Source organism: Parasteatoda tepidariorum, chromosome 5, assembly GCF_982258835.1.
Source record: "Parasteatoda tepidariorum strain Cologne lab strain chromosome 5, Ptep-v5.0, whole genome shotgun sequence".
Taxonomy (NCBI): Eukaryota; Metazoa; Arthropoda; class Arachnida; order Araneae; family Theridiidae; genus Parasteatoda; species Parasteatoda tepidariorum.
Window position 1 is genome coordinate 22033696 of NC_141759.1, and position 23357 is coordinate 22057052.

General features: G+C 32.8%; 1 long non-coding RNA gene across 1 annotated transcript; it reads right to left on the reverse strand.

The window, feature by feature from the left end:
* Nucleotides 1–244: 244 nt before the first annotated feature.
* Nucleotides 245–18859, reverse strand: LOC107438618 (uncharacterized). The gene is made up of 5 exons (XR_001583400.4): nt 18836–18859; nt 16832–16861; nt 9600–9614; nt 1368–1425; nt 245–330 (listed from the first exon to the last, which is right to left on the reverse strand). It is a non-coding gene; the product is annotated as an uncharacterized LOC107438618 (long non-coding RNA).
* Between the last annotated feature and the right edge of the window lie 4498 nt (nt 18860–23357).

Sequence of the window (23357 nt, forward strand, 5' to 3'; positions counted from 1 at the left end):
TGACTTTGCTCTCCATGTAACTCAAATACGCGTTAGTTCCTAGTCGAAGGGTCCTAGACAAAGTCAAATTTCTTCCATTCCTTGATTCAGGAGTTCCTTTGTCTTCTGTATTGGTTTCAAAATTACAAGGCTACGTCGATGAACATTATTAGTCATAAACCCAAAATTGAATCGCTTTTTAACGACGGATATAAAACAAAATAAAATAATTTTACACATTTTTAAACACATAAATTTTTTTTAAAGAATTTCGTTTATTTCAGTCATCACACATTTCATACATAGGTTTTTATTTACCATTGCTGTCTGTTCTATTGTACATCAAGTAATCTGAAACGATATACAAATTCATGATTTAATGATGAAATGTAATTATTAAAAATATCAGTTTAATGGATTAATTATTTACTTAACATGGTAAGTTTAAGAAAAATTATGCGAATGAAATATTTTCAAAAGATGAATTCAATGATACCCTAACTTAACCTCAACAGCATGTACAGGAGTTAGGATGAAAACAATTTAAAAATCTGAAATGAGAACTGTTGGTAATTGAAAACAGATGGCGCTATATAAACTGTACTCATACACTGTTGAACATTACATCAGAATACTGAAACTGTCTCGATCAGTTATGTTTAAAATTTGTCTAGTAAATATGTGATAGTCTAATTATGTCTTTCCGATCTCCACAATCAAAAGGAAATTCTATGTTTTTTATTGCTGGCTTGTATTTTGGAGAGAAAAAATATCCTAATTTGCATTTCATTTCAGAGATGTCAATGTAATTGCAAAATAAAAAAGTTTTGCATTTAGTTTATAATAATTTTAAAAATGCGTGTCCCAACGAAAAAAATAAATAAATAAAATTTTTAATATTTTCACAAATTCACCTAATGACACCAAACTCTACTCCACCCCCTGGGGATCACTTTGATTATTTCAAATGGTGGAGAAGTTTTGATGACAAGTCTTTGGGTATTATTAGGCAAGTGTTTCAATAGATCATATAATTTGTTTCATTCTGCTACTACGTTTTCATTCTGCGACTAAAGCGCCATCTGTGAGTTAGGCTAACCGTGGGAGGTTTTCGGGGTTTTCCTATCCATCTCACGAAAATGAGGGTTTGTTCTATCAAAAAATTCTTCACGGAGGCAAAGTTTCTCCCAATGTTTGATCCTGGAGTTCCCTTGACTTCTGGATTCGATTCAAAATTACTAAGCTACGGCATTGAACATTGGTAGCCGTAAATTCAAAAGTGGGTTGACTGTTCAACGGCAGTTTTAAAACAAAATGAAATTAAATTCACAAGCATTTTTAAACATGTTAATTTTTTTAAAGAATTTATTTTATTTAATTGATCATACATTTCATATATAGGCCTTTAATAATCATAGCTTTCAGTCCTACAGTTCATCCGGGAATCTGAAAAGATAAACAAATTCATGATTTAAGGATGAAATGTAATTATTAAATATACTAATTTAATAGATTAATATGGTGAACATAAAAAAATTGTACGGATGAAAAAATTTCAAAAAAGGAATTCAATGATACCAAACTGTACCCCTACCACATGTACAGGAGATGGAGAGAAAGCTATTTAAAAATCTTCAATAAGAACTGTAAGTTTTTGAAAATAGATGGCGCTTTATATAAACTGTTGAACGGTACATCAGAATAAGTTCTGTCAGTCTCGTCTAGTTATGTTTAGAGTTTGTCGAGTTAATATGCGATCGTCAAATTCTCCACAGTTTTTAGAATCAAATGTCACAAAAGGAAACTCTATTTTTTATTGTAGACTTATATTTTCGTGAGAAAAAATAACCTCATTTGCATTTCAGTTCACAGAGGACACTGTATTTACAAAATAAAAATCGTGTTCATTTTGTTCACAATTTAAGTTTCTTCTTACCTCTAACCCTCCTACTCACTAATGCTCCTTAAAGTTCCGTAAATTCCTTAACCCTTTCGCGCCGACTGTCACAAATACGTGACAGCATAAAACCGTATCAATCAGGGTAAAAAGATAAAACTGGTAATCAAAGTATTTCTTTAGCAGTTTATTTGTGGGCGGAGTCATAATTGTTTGATTTATTTAATTCACCATTACTTTGTTCAAAATAAAACTATTTAGTTATACTTTGAATCAACATTGATTATATATATGATTAAACTAACAATAATTAAAGTAAAAGCAAAGTAAGTCTGTCAGATTAGCAACGACTACATTTAAGTTACCGTTTTTTATTTAATTACAACTTGATTCTGATTTTGTACGAATGCTTTTCTGAGTCACCCGTCCCCAAGGGGTTAAAGCTCCTTAAGAATACTCACTACATATTCGACGCCTCTTTCTCACTAACAGTCTCCAATATAATACTACTCCCAAATGCTCTCTAAGATTCTTCCTACTTAGTACACCTCCTACTTACTAAATCTCTGAGTTCTCCTATTTTATGATGGTCCACGAGATTTCTCCTGTTTACAAATGTTTCAGAATGAAACAGATTTCTCCTGTTTCAAGTTTCTCCCAATGCTCCACTAGATTTTACTACTGACAACGCCTCATAATCAATAATGCTCCGAAATATTAATTACTTATCTTGTTTAGCGAACAAAGCAAACTATTTGGGTATCACTATAAACTGCACCCTAAATTGGAAATATCACGTCTCTAATATACTTAAAAAGCTGAATCTGCTTATCAAGCTTTGAAACCCATTTTAAATAGCAATAGCAAAATGGCTTTAAACACGAAAAGGCACATTTATCTAATGTGCATAAGACCAATCCTCAGCTATGCATCCCCGGCATGGGGGACGCTCACAAATACACAAAGAAAGAGACTCAGAGTCTTCGAACACAAAACCCTAAGACGAATCACTGGGGCTCCCTGGTTTGTCAGAAATAACACCCTCTATAATGACCTCAAAATCGACAAAATAGACGAGTACCTTTTTAAACTCAATGCATCCTTTTTTAAAGGTGCCAAAAATTGTTCAACATGTAAATTCAATAAGTTATTAGACATTGATTTCATAGACGACAATAAAAATTTCAGCCCGATAACCGCTTTTTTCTTAAGCGACTGTGTTCTCTCTAAGCATTTCGGATAATCATGACTATTCCCACTGCCCTAGACAAACTGTGTTCTCTACACCAATGAAGCCCGGCTATACCGGGGGGAGGCGAGAGAGTGCACAGGGAGTCTTCCACCTTTTGTAAATAGTGTAAATATTCTTTCTTTATCTTTATCATCAATTTGTTCCCTTTATTATGTATCAACTTGCGATTTATTTTTATGTATGACCCAGACTTGATTTTATCAATTATTGTTCATTCTGAGATTTAACTTAATGTTAACGCAGCACCTCCTTTCCCTTCCACCACATATTATTCAATTTAGATGAAAGAGCAGATATCCATACATGGATAGGTACTCTGAAAAACTTGATTAGTTAGTTAGTTAGTTACTTTTATAAAAGGCTTTGTGTTCATGCGCACAACTGGTTCATTTTTCAAACAGTCTGCGTGGACTACTTATAAAAGACCGTGTGGAGGCTTTTTGATGCAGGAGGTGATGACCAAGCTCGCTTCACTTTCATCCATGTTAATTCAGTTTTGAAATGCATCTCCGTTTTTAGTTACAGAAATTACAGCAGAATAAAGATTCATTTCTTTTTTCTAAAGGTAAGCACCACAAAAATTAAATATTTCTGTCATACGATCACTTATTGTTTTTCCGAAATTTAGTAGTTACTAAATGTTTCTGATAAAATATTTTAAATTCTAAATATAAAGGCTGCAAAAAACACAATCACTTCGAATAATTGGCTATACAAATTTTATTATTCTTATTGTCAGGGTCACGTGATGTAATAACACGCATTTTCTGATGTTGCGAGCTAAAAGCTTGATATTATAGATATGATCATTTTTTTTTGTTTTGGTTTTTTTTTGAAGAATGGATGAAAAAGAATAATAAAATGGTGAATTAGTTTTTGTAGAATTTTGCGTTATTTCTTTTGTAAAAGGTTACGACTGACAAATGTGCGGGGAAACCCCAATGGATTTCGAAATAAAAGATTGGTAGTTGTTTGTTCTATGAATTTCAAGTTGTTTGATGGAAGATAGTGAGTTATTTAGATTGTCTTGAAATTGGTTTAGGAAGTGGCATTTTTTTTTGTAAGAAGGTGCAGTTTAGAAAGTAGTAGGTGAAAAATGGCATTTTTAGGAAGAGCTTTAAAAGTAGATTTGAAGTGTTTGGCGGAAGAGTTAGGAGAAACGGCAACGGAAGACATGAGAGTTACCGAATTAAAGAAGATTATATTGGCAAGTACGGAGTACGAAGAGGAGTTTGTGAAGGAATTATTAAAAAGAATAGTTAGTGGAAGAGAAGAAATAAAGCGCCAACAAAAAGAAGATGAAATTAGGCGACAAGAATATGAAATTAAGCAACAGGAAAGGGAAGACGAATTAAAGCGGCGAGAACAGGAAAGGGAAGATGAATTAAAGAGGCGAGAACAGGAAAGGGAAGGTGAATTAAAGCGGCGAGAACAGGAAAGGGAAGATGAATTAAAGCGGCAAGAAAAGGAATATGAATTGGAGAGGTTGAAGATAGAAGCTTCATTGGTACATACTGGTACTATAGGAGAGACGAGCAGCTCTCGAAATGAAGAAACAAGAGAACATGTACCTGGTGGATTGCAAAAATTAATGCGTACTTTTGATCCAAAAGAAGGTGATATAAGTTTTTATCTAATATTGTTTGAAAGACAAGCACGAAGAGTCCATATAAAAGAAGAAGATTGGGTAACGCATCTTGTTGGATTATTGCCTCTAGAAATGGCGAATTTAATTGCAAGGGAGCCTGAAGAAAAAGCAAATGATTATAAACATGTAAAATGTATGTTATTGAAAAGGTTTAAATTGAGCCCAGAAGCATTTAAAATAAAGTTTAAGAGACATTGTAAAGCGGCTGAGAGCACTTGGCGAGATTTTGGATTTGAATTGGCGAACTATTTTAACGAATGGGTTTCGGGACTAAAAATTAATGATTTCGACAGCCTGAAACAACTTGTCATTGTCGAACAGATAAAAGAACGAGTACCTGGAGACATACAAAATCATTTTATTGATGAGTGGAGTAGAATTTGCTCAGTTGACACACTTGCTGAGAAGTTAGATGAGTACGAGAATGCAAGGAAATATAACCAAACTACTAAATTCATTGCTTCTCAACCATATAGGAACTTATACCGGGAAAAACCAAACATGGTTAGTAGAAGATATCATACATTTGGAGAAGGATATAAACATGAGCATAACAACCATGGCAGAATTGATAAGCGGAGTTCTTCCCAAAATCCAGTCACATGTTTTAATTGTGGACGAGTAGGACACTTGGCACGATTTTGTCGAGATAATAAAGAGAGGAGAAGAAACATTGAAGGCAAAGTGGCCGAGGTTCAAGTATCGGAAGGGCAAGTATCCGAAGTTAAGGTACTCAGAAATGGAAATATCGAAAGCAAAGTAGTCACTGCAAGATTTAACGGTGAAGTCATGATAGGAAACAAAAAATGTAAAGGCGTTCAACCAAAAATAGCTGCCCTTAAGAAAGTTAGAATTTCATATAATGGAAATGAATACGAAGCTGTAGTAGATTCTGGTGCACAAATAAGTGTATTTAAAAACGATATAGTGGGTAAGGAAGTGGATTACAAAGGACATATAATACTACAACCTGCGTTTGGCGAAAGTCTAAAAGCTGAATTAAAAGAAGTGGAAATCGCTTTGGTAACGGAAGGATATATTACGCCTATAATTAAAACGATGATAGCAGCCGTCAATGGGTTAAATGCTGACATTTTGTTGGATGCTGAAACTTATGAGGCATTATTAGAACAAAAAAGAGTATACAATCCCAGTTTTACTGCTGCTATGAAGCTAAGATCAGATTCCCGAAAGGAGCAGTTATATATGAGTGCAAGTGACGGAGAAGAGCAGCAGGAGCCAACAGTAGGTGAATGCGGTGATAAAAAGAATGGAAATGAAACCGAACGATTCAAGATACAACAACAAAGTTGCGATACTCTCCAAGAAGCATGGAAATTGGGGAAGCAAAATAAAGGAGGGTATGTGATACAAAATAATATACTATGCCATGAAGAGCTGTTGGACGGGAATAGAATACAACAATTAGTAATTCCCGAAATTAGAAAAGGTAAAATACTAGAAATTGCCCACGAGTCAGTATTCGGAGCACATCTAGGAGCTCGTAAAACAATTCAAAGAATTAAATTTTCCTTTTATTGGCCAGGGATGGTCAAGGAAATTAAAGCTTATTGTAGCTCATGTCATGGGTGCCAAGGTAGAAGAGTTGTTCGTTCAGTAGACAAAATTCCGATAACACCTGTGTCACGTCCTGAACTTCCATTCCAAGTGGTGAACGTAGATCTAATTGGTCCTCTAGATCCAGTATCAGCACAAGGACATAAATATATCCTTTGTTTGATGGACCAACATTCAAGATGGCCTGAAGCAGTCCCGCTCAAATCGTTAACGGCAAGGAATACATGTGAAGCACTGCTCGAAATATTCTGTAGGACAGGAATTCCAGAAGTAATCGTGGTGGATAATGCGACAAATTTTACGGCAAGTTTAACGCAAGAGTTTTTGAAGGTTTTAGGAGCTTGTCCGCGATTTTCAACGCCATACCATCCGGAAGGGAACGGATTGATTGAAAGATGGAACCAAACTTTCAAAAATATGCTACATCACATTATTAGAGAAGTAGGAAGAAATTGGCATCGACATATACCATTTGTACTATGGGCTTATCGAGAAGTTCCAAATGCAACTACAGGAGTACCACCTTTTCTGCTAATGTACGGGAGAGAACCGAAAGGCCCGTTATCTATCTTGAAGTCAATTTGGGCCGGAGATATGTTTTTACCTTTGAATATGAAAGGATCAGCGGAGGAATATTTAAAAGAGTTAAAAGGAAAATTAGAAATAGCAACCGAAAAGGCAAGGTTAACAAGTGATGTGCAACAAAGTAATTATGCCAAATATTACAATAGAAAGAAAAAATACCGGGAATTTGCGCCAGGAGATCAAGTACTTGTGCTAATGCATGATTCATCCAATTCATTATATGCCAGATGGATAGGTCCAGTAAAGGTAATTAGAAGAGTGAAACCGAATTCGTATTATTTGCAAATGCCTGAAGGAAATTTAAGATTATTGCATGTTAACAAAATGAGAGAATACAAAGCGAGACTTCAAACAGTTGGAGTTGTCTATGATATTGATGATGAATTTGGTGAAATATACGAAACACCAACTCTTCCTACAGATGTGGAAAGCTATGAAGCATTGAAAGGATTAAATTTGGATTACTTACCCAAAATGCAACAAAATCAATTGAAAGATCTTTTACATAGACGCAAAACGTTGTTTTCGGGGAAGATAAGGATAGCTAAAGTTGGGAAACATGCGATAAAGCTGAAAGCTGAGGAGGATACGATGAAACCAAAAACGTATAAGATACCAGAAAACTTAAAGGGGAAAGTGGATGCACAGATCAATGAATTGCTAGCGTTAGGACTGATTGAACCGGTGGTAAGTGAGATAGCACACCCGGTAGTATGTGTTCATAAGAAAGACGGAACAATCAGGTTATGCATTGATTTCAGAAGTTTGAATGCTCTTACCGTTCCGGATGCATATCCAATGCAAAATATGATGGAGTTGAATTTCTTAGTAGGAAAGAAGAAATTCATTACTGTGCTAGATATGTTGAAGGGATATTGGGCTATACCGATGGAGAACGGCAGCAAACACCTCACAGCATTCCGAACTCACCGAGGCCAGTACCAATGGAATGTATTACCCTTTGGATTAAGAAATGCTGCTGCAACCTACCAAAGAGCTATGTCTAAAGTGGTTCAGTCCATGTCTGATTTCACTTGTGCTTATATCGATGATTTAGCAGTATTTTCTGATACGTGGGAGGAACATTTGATTCATCTTGAAGAAGTTTTTAAGAGATTGGAATATTTTAATTTCTCCGTGAACTTGAGAAAGTGCGAATTTGCTAGACAAAAGGTTAAATACTTAGGACATATTATTGGTTCAGGTAAACATGCTCCTGACAAAGAACGAATAAGAGTAATACAGAAATTAGAGGCACCCAAAACCAAAAAACAACTGAGAAGTGCTTTGGGATTATGCAACTTTTACAGGCAGTATATTCCAAACTTCGCAAAGATTGCTCTTCCACTAACAGAGCTTACTAAAAAGAAAGTTCCTAATGAGATTCCTTGGAGCGAAGAAGCTGAGAAGGCATTCAAGGAATTGAAGACGTCGCTATGTAAGATCGCAGAGTTACAAGTCCCAGACATAGAGAAACCATACTACTTGCATACGGATGCATCTCAAAATGCGGTCGGATGTTGTTTAGGTCAGTTAGATGAAGAAGGAAATATTCGTCCCATAGCTTTCGGTAGCCAGAAGCTGAATTCAACTCAACAGAAATGGTCTACAATTGAAAGGGAAGCTTATGCTATTATTTGGGCTTTGCAGAGATTTGAAACCTTACTCTGTGGTGCTAAGATTATTTTATTAACTGATCATAATCCCCTAGTATTTCTGACGAGTGCGACACCCCAAAGCCCGAGGTTGCAGAGATGGGCGTTAGCCATTCAACGCCATGATATTGAGGCAAGTCACATCAAAGGATCGAAACTTAGTAATGCAGATGCATTGTCCAGACTGTAAATATAAACTAAAATAAGACTCTGAACATTTTTTCCTATTATTATTATTAGGTGATTAAAGTAAATACCTAGTGTTAAGTTAAACCTAAGATTCAGTGAATATTTGGGTGAATGTGAAACATAGTTTGTTTATGTGTAAAGTGTGACCCTTAAATTATTTGCCATATTCGATCTTTGGATCTAATATGACTCTGGGGGGAAGGTGTCAGGGTCACGTGATGTAATAACACGCATTTTCTGATGTTGCGAGCTAAAAGCTTGATATTATAGATATGATCATTTTTTTTTGTTTTGGTTTTTTTTTGAAGAATGGATGAAAAAGAATAATAAAATGGTGAATTAGTTTTTGTAGAATTTTGCGTTATTTCTTTTGTAAAAGGTTACGACTGACACTTATTTTATCTGAAAATGTTGTGCATTTTTTTATTTTTGTTTTGCTTAATTTTTTTCATAAGTGTGGAGATATACAAGAAAAGTGATGAAGTAAATTGTAATTTAAGACAGCTTTTCTTTTCTGAACTATTGAGACGATATTTAACAGATTGCACTCTTTTTCCGACCCGGAGGGATCTCGTCCAAATTATAAGTTACGTTTACAGAGAAAGTGCGCAATGTCTGATTTAAAATTTCGTATGTTTGATTTAATTGGGAAGCTCTACTTTATTAAAGCATTCAAATTGCATGTGTGTAAGTGATAATTCGTTAATTGGATCTAAAGTTATTACGATTATTTTTTTCAATGTTAAATTTATAAATAATATTTTTACTTATGATAGAACAATCATGATATTGGTAAAAAGAGAAATTTTGTCTTACCACCTCGAGTAAACGCTGGATAAAAGAAAAAAGTTAAATGTAAATTCAGTATTTACTTTCAACAAAGTATAAATGTAAATATTTAAATTCGTAGAGAAAAGCTCATTGTATTTAAAATACGTATAATTTTACATATATCCATAGTCTCAAAAAATTTATTATAGTACTGGTCTACCCCTTTCCTTTACTCCTCAAGATTTTTCTCACCTCTGAGCCTCCAAATCAATAAGGCTCGTTAAAGTTCCTCAAATTCATTAAAGCTCCTCAAGAATACTCACTACATATCCTACTTACTTTTGCTACCCAAGCTTCGTTTTACTGACTACGACTACTACTCACTAATGCCCTTCAAGATTCCTCCTATATATTAACACTTGCGAAAGATTCCTCCTACTCCTAGTCAATGTTTCCCCAAATATATCATGCTCACAAATGCTCTTCAAGATTCCTCCTACTCCTAGTCAATGTTTCCCTAAATATATCATGCTCACAAATGCTGTTCAAGATTCCTCCTGCTCCTAGTCAATGTTTCCCTAAATATATCATGCTCACAAATGCTCTTCAAGATTCCTCCTACTCCTAGTCAATGTTTCCCTAAATATATCATGCTCACAAATGCTCTTCAAGATTCTTCCTACTCCCTACAACTCCGATTCACTAATGCTCACTACTTTGCACTACTTCCCCTACTCCCTAAAACCCCTTGATGTCTCCATCTCACTTTATATGCGTTTTGCAATCTTATGCTCCCCAATAATCTTTCGAATTAACAAAAACTCTTCGAGATTCCGCCTCAAACTGCTCCAATTCACTTATAATTGTTGTTAATATGCAAATAAAATCTCATTTTTCCTCTCATTCTCAAATAAGTTGCGCGAGTTGCGTGATGTAATACAAGATAGGGGAAATAGATATATATTTGTTGAAGAAGCTGACTAGTTGATGGCACAAAATCGAATCACTCAGCACAGAGGACAATTCTGTCTGGAGAATGACTAAATCACTTCACACCACACCTCAAGTGGATAAGCCTTTACATAAAGAAACAGGGTATGTCTTCACATCGCAAGATAAAGCTGAAACATTTGCTGTCTTCCTAGAAAAGTAATTCTCTCTAAACCCGGCTTTCGACCTAAACAATCACAACTTGGTTACTGAAGAAGTAAAATAATTCAACTTTTCACATTCATCTCCAGAAATAATCGAACCGGTCACAGCAGAAGAAGTTACAAATCACATAAATTAAAAACAAAAACAGCCCCTGGTTGCGATAATATCAAAAACAAGATGATCAAGCTACTACTAAAACAGTATATTTAACTAATCGTTCATATCTACAATGCTTGCTTTGCCCTAAACTATTTCCCTGACGCCTGGAAGAACGCAAATGTCATACTTTTTCTTAAACCTGGCAAGGATCCTACCATGCCTGAGAGTTACAGACCCATCAGTCTCTTGTGCAATTTAGGAAAACTTATGGAAAAAATTATCTACACACGGATTATGCCTCACCTTACCAAATTACCAGACGAACAGTATGGCTTTCGGGAGCATCTTGACACAACCAAACAGCACCTCAGAATAGTCGACTATATTGGCCGCGGCCTCCACAACAAACAGAGTTCATTTCTGATGCTAGATATAGCAAAAGCATTCGATCGGGTTTGGCACCAAGGCATCATCTTCAAGCTTATAAAACTGAAATTCTCATCTGGTATCATAAAAATTATACAAGCCTACTTACATAAAAGAACTTTTCAAGTTAGCTTTAAGCACATGAAGTCAACAAACAGAAAAGTAACAGCAAGAGTGCCCCAAGGAAGCATTCTTGGGCCCATTCTATTCATATTATTTACCCACGACTTTCCTGTCGACAAACAAGACTTTAACAGCATCACAGCACTTTTCGCAGATGACACTGGGATCGTAGTGAAGTCAAAAAACCCCAACATTGCCCTACAAAAACTCCAAGGAAAACTGAAGGAAATCGAAACATGGTGTCTAGACTGGAAATTCAAAGTAAACGGACAAAAATCAAAACTACTAATCATTCAGCATAAAAGAAAAACCATCCTTCCCAAAAATCAAATTGTTCTCTTTAATGAAATTATTCCCATAGTCAAAAGCGCAAAATACCTTGGTCTGGTCATTAACAGTAAATTTAACTGGAAAGATCACATCCAAACAGTTATCAATAAAGCACCAGCAGCCTGCCACAGATTACCATTCCTTCTTCAGAACTCCAAAATGGAACTTAGACTTAAACGTATACTCTACATCTTAATGATCCGTCCCATCTTGACTTATGCATCTCCAGCTTGGTGAAACATCTCCACATCACTCCTTAAAAAACTCAAAACATGCCAGAACAAAATCCTCTGGAAAATAACAAAAGCAAGATGGTTTATCAGAAATATAAACATACATCGCGACCTTAACATAGATTCTTTAGATCATCATAATGCAAAGCTAAATTTCAGATTTTTTGAAAAAACCATAAATTGTGACACCGCAGGATTCAACGAAATTTTTACTTTTGAAAACTTAAGAGAAGACATAAACCTCAGGCCGATGGCAGCTTATTTTTGTAGTGACGTAATTTTATCTAAAATTCAAAATATTTAAACTCCGTTTACTTCAATTGCATTCCAATTACCAGAAAGAGCCACCCTAAAGATCACAATTCAAGACGAATGGTAAAAAGGCCGTTAACGGCCCCAGGCGCCCAGATTAATATTGATGATGCTGATGATGATGGCTAGTTGTTGGTTGATTCAGATGTGTAGCACTGTGTGTGCGAACTATTGTTATTCAACCAAACAACAATAATTACCAAGATTACTCCTACTCACAATATACTTCCCAAGATTCCTCCTATAAGCCTGCAACTCAAAATTGCTCCGTAAGCTTTCTCCTATTCATTAACGATCCTTAAGATTCCTCCTACTCATTACGCCTTTTTCTCACTTATTACGCCTCTTACTCCACGGCTCTTCAGGATTCTTTTTACTCACTACATCACTTTTTCAATTCCGCTTAACAAAATTCTGCCTACTTTCTACACCTCCTACTCTCTACTGTGCATCAATATTCCTTATATACATTAACACTCCCCAAGATTTTTCCTACTCACTAATGCTTTTCAAGAGCTTTCTACTCACTAAGTTACCTACTCATTAATGCTTCACAAGGTTCCTCTTACTCATTAATAGTCTCCAAGATACTACCACTCATCAATGCTCCTCAATATTTCTCATACTCTGTACGGTTCCTTGGGGTATTCATACACTTTTCCTTCGAGGTTAATATCTTCCTTACCTGTACTATGCATGATTCTTTATCGCCTTACGAGATCATCGCCAACAAAAGCAATTATTTTTATTTTTTGAAATACCGGATGCTATTTAGGCAAAGTATGAAATAATCGTCCTGATGAGGTTATTATGTAAATGATGTGCATGTTACTGTGAATGACCGAAATCGGTGGTTGTTGATTTTCACCGGTGAATGTTGACCATCAAATTAGTCGCTTTGGTGAATGTCCGAAATATTTATTACATCCGATTTTATATTAATTTATTCGTGGATATAATTACATTTATTCGATATATTTTAACACTTACTGACGATAGATTAGAACAAACATCAGTGTTTGGAGTATCGAGCAAATATATACCGGGCAATCGCACTTGACTTTAAAAAAAACATCAGTGTAGTGTATACCGGGCAAATGTATTGCGGGCGGTGGCACTAGACTTTAAAAAACATCAGTGTAGGGTATACCGGTCAAATGTATACCGGGCAGTGGCACTTGACCTTAAAAAATCATCAGTGTAGGATATATCGGGCAATGGCATTTAACCAGACCTTGTATGACTAGACCTTTGGTAAATGTCCAAAATATATACTAGATCTAGTGCCACTTTTGCTATAGCTTAAATGTTTAAAAAAATTAAACAAAGCGTTTGAATCAATTTTAAACTGATAACGAAATTATTGCTTTAAAATTAAAAAAAATGATAATAAAAACTGCGGCAGATAAGAGTAATTGGAGTAGTTGCTTTATACAGAGCATGCGCGGAAAAAAATTTAAAAAAAAATTATCCAGGTGCATCTAAAAGTGGATGAATATCCCAAGACACCACTCTGTACACCTCCTACTCATTAACACACCACGTGATAGTTCCTATTGATTTATGGTCCATGAGATTCCTCGTATTTACTAATGGTCCTCAAGATTTCTCCTATTCTTGTACACCTTCTCCTGACTAATGCCCCTCAAGATTCTTCCTGCTCACAACGCCTCATTATCAATAATGCTGCTCCCGAATATTATTTACATGGTTTGTTTCGCGAACCAATCTCGCTTCACTGGCAAAAACGTTAATTCAGTGAGAAATGCATCTTTGTTTTTGATAACAGAAAAGATTGCAGAATAGAGACTTTTTTTTTCCTTCTCCTTAAAAGTTAGCACCACAAAAATAGCATTTTTCTGTCATGTGACGAGTATTGTAATTTTTTTCTCCAAAAATTTAGCTGCTAAATGTTTCTGATAAAATTTTGCACATTTTAAATATATAGGCTGCAAAAAAAGACATTTTTTTGTTGAATAATTGGTTATACAGATTTTATTATTCTTATTTGCTTCAATAAAGAAAAATATTTTAGAACCAAGGTTTCAAAATTGAAAGAAAAATGTGCTTTTACTTTCTATTGAGTTAGGGCCTTTTAAAATGTTTTCAATATATTAACCATATTTACAATTAATGTTGGATATACAATTATACGATCAGTAGATGCAATATAAAGACTTAGTAAAACAATTCCATATTGTTGATCCTTTGATACTAATAAATGACAAATAAATAGCTGGTATCAATGTGAAATTATCTTACATGATTTAAAATTTATATTTTGTTCTATTTAAGATAAATAAATATGAATGTTGAGTAGCATTTTTTTGAAAAACGTATAAATATGTTTAGTTGTTATGATTTTAATATTGTTTTTTAATTATGTTTTTCAAATCTTAGTTGGTTTTTTTAAAATTAGTAATATAACAATTTGACAAACTTTGATAATATAACTTATCAATACTTATAATTAACAAAATAATATAATTTTTAGTTATTAATAATTAATCTGTATTAGTAATGAAAATCGAAAACGCAATAATAGATGATCATATTTAATATTATAGCCTCATTAATATGTAATGGTAAAAATGTGGTTTAACATCACTCTTTGCGTCATTTTGAATATTGCCACATATGGGAATTTTTACGGATTGTCCCCGACACTATGAATGATGCAAATTATAAAAAACAGAACAAATAAATAAATAATATTTTAAGTAAGAAAAAAATATTACTCGTATTTATATTGCCAGTAGATTAATACTTAATAAGAAGATTAACACAGTTACAAAATAACAGTGAAAAAATAGTTTTAACACAGTGAAAAAATTTTTTTGATTTTTTTTTTATTATCTCGATATTTTGTTATTTTGATTTGCAAAAAAGTTTTTCTTTTACTAAAAAAACCTCTCTGGAGACGAAATGTATTTCGATTTATTTTATTCATTCATTTGTTCGTTTAATTATTTTGATTTGTAATTTTTTTTTAATAATTATTTATTTGCATATAATTTAGAAAGAATCTAAGGGTAAAGTAAGTAAGTAAAAATTTCTTTTCTGATTTAAAATAATTGTAAATTCTTTTACAAAGTTATTTTGAATTGTAACGTTCCCTTACAAATCTTGGGGACAGTCCTTAAAAACGGGCCAAATTGGCGCTTTTCAAAATGGTGTCAGGTGTGGGGTTTAACTATATTTTTTCCATTCTATATTTATAAGGCTGTAAAATTAAATATTACAATCATTATAAATTAAATACTATATTAAATACGTTGTTATATTAATTTCTAGGTATTATCTGTTGATATTGAGGATTTGGTTTTCATTACTATTCCAGATTCATTGCGAATAACTGAAAGTTAAATTCTTTTATTAAATAATACAGTTATGGACGAGTTATATTAGTGCAGTTTGTTAAGCAGGTGTTTTGCATTATATAAACAATTTTTATGGCAAATGAAGATAAAATAAAGGAAAATACAGACATATTTTTTAAAAAAAAGGGGGGGGAGAAAAAAATTTATAAAAAAATAACAAGCAACTGGAAAAAAAGATAAAACTCTTTTTTTTAAAAAATCTGGAAAATAAAAGATATAATCTTTTCATCAGCCCACACGATTATATCCGCAAAAAAGAGTGCTTTCTGATATTTTATCAATATAGTCAAAGCAAAATATATTAATACAATAGTGTGGGGAGCACTCAAAAATTTTTTTTTACAAAAATTACAACAAATAAAATAGAAAACAATAAGTAAAAATAATACATAGAAACAGAAAATAAAATAAAAGAAAAAGAAAAAATAGAATAAAACAAAATCTACAAAGCGAGTAGCGAATTCAAATGTACTTACATGAACGGGAAATTTTTCAAGAATGAATTAAAAAATATTTTCGTAACAAGATTGCCAGATTGCAAAATATGAAAACAAAAGCGCAAATTGAGCGTAACTAGAGGAGTTTTGTTTTAATGTGCCGTTCTTACTGCATTGCTCTTTTTGTAGTTATTTATTTTGTTGTATATATATATGCAATAACAGGGCTACATCCTTGTTATCATTGGTTACAATTAGCTTAAATAATTCAGTCGTGAACCAATTATTCCTTCATTAGTTTTTGTTCATTAGTTATTCCTTCATTAGTTAGTTAACTCCTTTGAAATATTAATCTAATTATTATTCATTGGTATGTTTTCAGCATTGAAGTTCCAAAATAGAATATCTCTACATCTATTCTTTACCAAAGACATTTTATGAAAGGAGTTTGAATACTTTTATTAATACCAAAATATTTATAATTTTTGTATTATATATATATATATATAATACGAATATTAAATATCCACTTATTTTTAACAGACAATTGTCACCACCTCTTAAACCATTGCCTCCTAATCCAGAAAGACCCCACGATGTTTTTGTTACTAGTCTGCTCAGTGGAATGGAGTCATGAATGGAGTCGATTATATATTGTCTTGCTTCCAAAAAAGGCTGAACTAACTTGATCGTAACCGTTGATTCCTTAACAGTAAAGTTACCTGTTCTAGTTCAGCCTTGCAATAAAGAAAATAGTTTTCAAAAGAACATGAAATACTTACCCCTACTACACCACTTCCGAAATATGCAAGCTACAAATAGGAATTACATAATTGAAATAAAAATAGGATACGTTGATAACAGTAAAAATTATTTGCATGAATTAAAAATATTTTTATATCATACTAACACGTTGCCGCGTACTCTTATCTCAACAGTCTGCTCAGTAACACATCCTTTTAAATTGTTTATGATTGTCATATGAAATTTAAAAGTAGTCGTACGTATCGAAGTGAAAGTTATTGCTGATTATCACAATTTTTACATAATTTTTCTGATCGTTGTCTGCATACCACGCCATTTTTTTCTCTTCCCAAACAAAAAAAAAAAACAAAAAAAAATTGATTATGTAATCTGGAAATGTTAAATTTCTTTCAGATGTATTACTAAATAATTAACAAATAAATACATTAATATCCTTCGTATTAACACGTTCACGCCGGGAAAAGTGAAAATACTGGTACGGGAAAAGAGAAAATACTGGTAGAAGAACTATTTCAATATTAGATAATATTCGGGAGGAGCTAATCTATTCTCAACAATAACAATTCACTGTAAGAAAATTTATCACGGCGAAGAAGCCATTCAATATAAAAATTGCATCCGTTAAAAACAATTGGTAGTTATGGATTTTTATTATTCCCGGAAAAAAACTAAAAAATGAAATTTATTGCTACCAGTTTTTACTCCGATGCGCTGCCAAGATGAGACAATCTAGCGTGACCCACTGGTGGGTCAACCCGGCGTGAACGTGTTAATAATGTTTCGATTTTTATTTTTTAAATTGAGCAGGACAAGGGTGTGAACCTTTAATTCATAGGAGTTTTGAGCTATCGAATTTTTTTTACGCATTTAATCAAATGAATTTGATATGTGCTAATAGAAATTAATTTTTGAATAGAAGTGGTTATTTTCTGATCGATGCAGAGAGATTTTTGTTTGATACTCTCTGAGGACAGCAGAGTCATCATTTTCCTACATATTGCGAAATTCAGGCTGTTATACCCCTTGTTTTCTGCCTCGTCAGGGATGAGACGTACCTAGGTTGCACAAAACCCTGAACCATATAGCCCTAGACTTGGCCACTGGTCCAGCCTAAATAACATCATACCTGCCAACTTTTCCGGAAGATTTTATTTTCATATTTAAAGTGGTAGTAATTATATACTATTTTTTCGTTTATAATCTTAATTTTCAAATGATATTGATCACCACTATTCTTACAAAAATTAAGCACATATAGTAATATGCGTTACTGTCATGGTTGTCAACTTAAGTTTTCTCAAATACAACGTATTTGTTTGCTTAAAATTGAAGTTTTAATTCCATTTTAAAACCACTGGGAAAAATAATAATGGAAGGGATTAAAAGTTGGCAGGTATGTAACATGATCTTTAAAAAAATAAATAAAAAATTAAAAAAAATTTTTTTTGAAAGTGTGGAAGATGAAACGTGCTGCGAAAAAAGTAATAAGAGGAAGAATCGTAATTCATTTCTTATTTACTTAATTTATTTATTTAATTTTTATACATCATAACTACAGCCATGAGTTACATTTCAAATTATATATATTTAGAACGAAACTGTCTCTTGCATTCTCTTTCCATAGTAAGCTGAAAGAGATATGCCAAAAGAAGTTACTTAATTAAATTTTCTAATAGGTTTTTTCATAAATTTTCTGATAGGTTTTTTCATAAATAGCGGTAGTTTTGTGTAATAGTATAAATTAATTATTTTGAAATAAATGCGAAAGGGAGATTTTTTGTACTTTTAAATTTGTTGATCAAAATATTACTGCTGCAAAAAAAAATTTAAAATATGATCTTATCCATTAATTGCATGTATACAACAAAAAATGCTTGCAGTAATAACTTTTTTCAGAATTAAAATGTTATATTAAAAGTTTTAAAATTTTGTTTTTGAAATTTTTTAAAAATCTTTGAATTTTTTTTTGAATCTCTTTTTTCTATATGAAATATTAATAAATAACTTAAATTTATACTTACGTCACGCATAGCTTTCTAGAAAATTCAAGAAGTTTTAATTTGAAACTATCTTAAGAAACATAAAAACAAAATCTTCAAACTAATAATAACATAAAATATCAGAAAAAAATAATTAAAAAAACACATTAAATTGTTTAAAATTATTACAAATAATATTATTTTTCACGTGTTGGATTACATTTAAAATAGAAAACTAAATAAATAAGTTAAAGATAAGAGCGGATTATATCAATTGATTTGGATTTATGTAAAAACACCATACTCAAAAACATCATTCGATTCACTCAATTGATTTACAGATTACTGTGGTGAAGATACGGCATTTTTTAAGATACTACGACGGAATTGAATTTCTGTAGTTAGTGGAAGCGGTAGTGTTACTACCAAACTATATACTACGGAATTTCCGCATTTCTGAAAATATTTCTCTATGTAATAGAAGATGCATTATTCATGTCAATAAATAATATATTATTGGAAATATTAAATAATATAATATTACATAGAAGTATCATAATATTATTTTAACAAATTAAAAGTTAAATGAATTTTTCCCACCACTACATATTAATAATAAAAACAATTATATATCAGGCCAAATTTATTTATTAGCGCATACATGCTAGCATTTACGCTTTTTAAAAGAATTATGTGCCAATCGATTCATTTAACCTTTTAGTTGGATATTTATTTCTAGGAAAGGTAAAAATTAAAGAATTTTTGGAATTGAAGCTCATATAAGAATAGTAATTGTTATAAAAAAAGAAAGACTTATTTAGCTTATAATAATTAATTTAAATAATAAATTTAAATTTTTATGCCATTTTTTTTTTGGTGGTAAGTATATTTACCATGAACTATTAGGAGCTTATTGAGTTAGTTTTCTTTATTCATAAAATAAATTTTATAAATGCTACAAACTTCAGAAGGAATAATGCATTTTATAACTTACATACGTTTTTTTTTTTATATTAACAAATGTTTGCCAATTTACTTCAAACGCACTTCAAGAAAGCTGAAGCTATTATCAAAGGGAAACCTAAATTAAAAGTGGTAGAAAAGTTAACCTGTACTTGAAAAATTGGTGGTAAGTATACTTACCACGGCTATAGAAAGGTTTAAATGGATCGATTCTTTTGTAACGATTCTTTAATCCCTGTTTTTTTTCTTCTTTTTTTTCTCTAAATGGCCGTTATAAGGAAAAAAGTCATTTCATTCTATTTTATTTCATAACCGTCGTTGAACAGCTGACCCAATTTTGGGTTTATGACTACTAATGTTCAACTCCGTAGCCTTGTAATTTTGAACCAATCCAGAAAACAAGGAAACTCCTGGATCAGTACCCTCTGACATTACATGCACACAATTTATCAGGCCCGACATTCAAAAGATACTTTTTAAATTTTTATGTATTATTTTGTTAAGAATCTTTTGAAATCAAATGTTAGAACAGAAACTCTGCAACCACTTAAAAGATTTAGGAAAAATTTCCGAATAAAAGACAGTGGAGATGGCAGGTCTGATATCGGGAAACTTACTTACCTCTAACATACCTGAAATAAATTTGAACATAAGAATTATAAAACAATAAACATTCTTGAAAACAAGCATAAGACCTTTGCGTTAAAAATGTTTCGTAGGTAAACCTTATGTAAAATTATTCTACAGGTATTATTTTTTAAATAAAGATACATTTTCAATTCAAGATCTATTTAATTTTAGATGCTAAGCTGTCTAGCATCCTTAAAAAACAAAACACGGGTCGTACAACTTCAACACGTATTATCGAAAACCTTTCCAATCTATTATTCTGAGAACAGAATTCTCTTGCAGAGGTTAAATAATTTTTTTTAAAAATAAATTGAAAGGTAAGGGGGAAAGTTTTCGAGTATTCTTTTAGAAAAATTTTCTACCAGTGTTTTAGTTTTCTGAAGACGCTGTGTCAACTTCCTTATGGCAGTGGTAAAATCTGATTGTGTTGCTCGATCGAGCAAAACTGAACAAGTTCGCCAATGTCGTGAGATTCAACTATATTCAACTTTCTGCTTGTAAACATTCACTGGATCGCACACATTACGAACGATACACTTCATGATTAACATTTGACGCCATTATCCTTTATATTTCATAACTTTTGGTTTTCAGTACTTTAACCATTTCTTTAAGAAAAGACGAGCAATAAACAGTACATATTATTTAAAATAATTTATTCATTGCATAATTTTCGGATATTTAAAGAGCAGACCGAATCTTCTGAACCAATTGAACTATAAATAGATACCAAACCTCTATTGTACCAATCATATTTCAGGAATGCCACGTGCACCTAAAAACTCAAAGATATGATTTTGGACCGTTGGTATCAGAAAGACCTTGTTTCATACATGTCACCTTGGGCCGGGAAGGGAAAATCGCGTCATGACGTTACTGAAGAGGTTAATTAGCAACGCATCATGAAGAAAAAAATGAGTTCACTCTGTTTTACGCAAAAAGTATCAATATCTTTAGAAACATTTTCATTTATTTCACAATCAATATTTCCGCAAGGGGCAAAATAAAAAAGTAAGACCCTGAATTACTTTTAATCTATTCATAGGATATTTATAGTCTCAATCTTTACCTTTCTTTCCGATGGTTTTGGTTTATTGACTCTTAAGATACCACAATTTCTTTGCAGCTACAATATGGAAAATATGATCCCAATAGTAAGGCGGAATTGCAGTTAAAAGTTTGGATTTCTTAAAATTTATTTCCAGTGGAGCTAATTATCCATTTCGTTATTTAACACGTTCACGCCGGGAAAAGTGAAAATACTGGTAGAAGAACTATTTCGATATTAGATAATATTCGGGAGGAGTTAATCTATTCTCAACAATAACAATTCACTGTAAGGAAATTTAACGCGGCGAAGAAGCAGAGATGCCAACTGCTCCGGACACGCCAAAATAATAAAAAAAAAACGGTAAATAACTACAAAGTAAATTTTGCAAATATTTGAGAATTTTTGCTTACTGTTAAAAGATGTGGCATGACACAGGTACAAAAAAGTGTTGAATTATATAAGCCTACGAATTATTTAGAAATAGTGGTGGATAAAAATGTATTTAATTGAATTTATTAAACCAATAATCAGAATTAATAAACTACCACTCTAAAATATATATTTGCTGTCCGGAGCAAGTTGGCATCTTACTTACTTACTTTATTTAAAATAAATTGGGTGCCTAGGCCGCGCAGCGGCCTCTAACGCATCCATCATGAAAATAATACAGTGTATATAGTCATTTTGAGTTATATGATAGTATGGTTACATAATAATATTGCCATGACTAGAAAGTACAACTAGATCGAAGGTTTACATGAATTGCAAAGAAAATTGAAAATAGCCATGATTAGATATGAAAACATGATATACAAACTTAATCTGTGATATTTACATTGATGATCAGTAGAAATTTGAAATTGAGTGTTTAATGTTGATGATAACGTAAGTATATATAAAATCGGGAGACAAATTGATGAAAGCATAAATATTTACAGAGCCAGGAATCAGAGTTGATGATAGCAAAGAATATACAAAATCGGTAATCAGAATCAGGAAGAAATTACAAATTTTGCGAAGCCTTAGTGGCGTAATCGAGTGTGAAGCATTCAAGATTATTAAATTGTAATTTATAGAGATGCATATTTAAAGTCAGAGAAGAGTTCAGTTTTAGTCCTAAAGTGAAATTATTCCGGAGTAGTCTCCCTCATAATTGTTTGCAGCAGTTGAAATACATCTCTGTTTTTTAAGAGTTCTTAAGTTCTTTGATAATTGATGCAAGTCTATGGGCTTGACCTATCGTTCTTGATGGGATTGTATCAGGAGTTGCACGAAGGCCTCTCCTGGGAGGACGGTTGCTGCAACCTGTGTAATTTGCAGTATGTGCTTCTCCGCAGTTGCAACATTTAGGTGGTGAAGTTTTATCCTTATGGCACTGATAGGAACGGTGGTCGGCGGCACATTTTAGACATCTTGGTTGAGATTTGCACATTCGTTGTGTGTGGCCGAAATTCTGGCAGTTATAACATTGTATTGGGCTATTCCCTCCACGAAATCTTTCAATTTTCACGGGAAGATCACAAATATTGGTTACTGAGTAGATTTGGTTATTTTGTTCTGTTTTGATCAATATTGTGAGAAAGAGTGGGAGGAGCCGATAGGCCTCGCCCACTTTTCTTTTAAACTGAATCACTTTGCTTGTTATAATGCCTGTCTTGGCCAATTCACGGGAGATATGATCTGTATTGGTACATGCTGTGAGTCCACGGACTAGAACTTTGATATGCATGATTGGTGGTTCTGTTTCTGAAATTGTGGGTGGAGCCGCAGCTGAAATATAATCCTCCATGGGTTGGGTCAAGTCAGGATTTTCTTCGTTGTCAGATTGCTGCAAGGAAGTGGCGACATCTAGTAGTGGTGGAGGGCTGATATTTGTAGTAGTGGATAAATTTTCAACAGGCTTTGTAGCTTTGTTTTTCT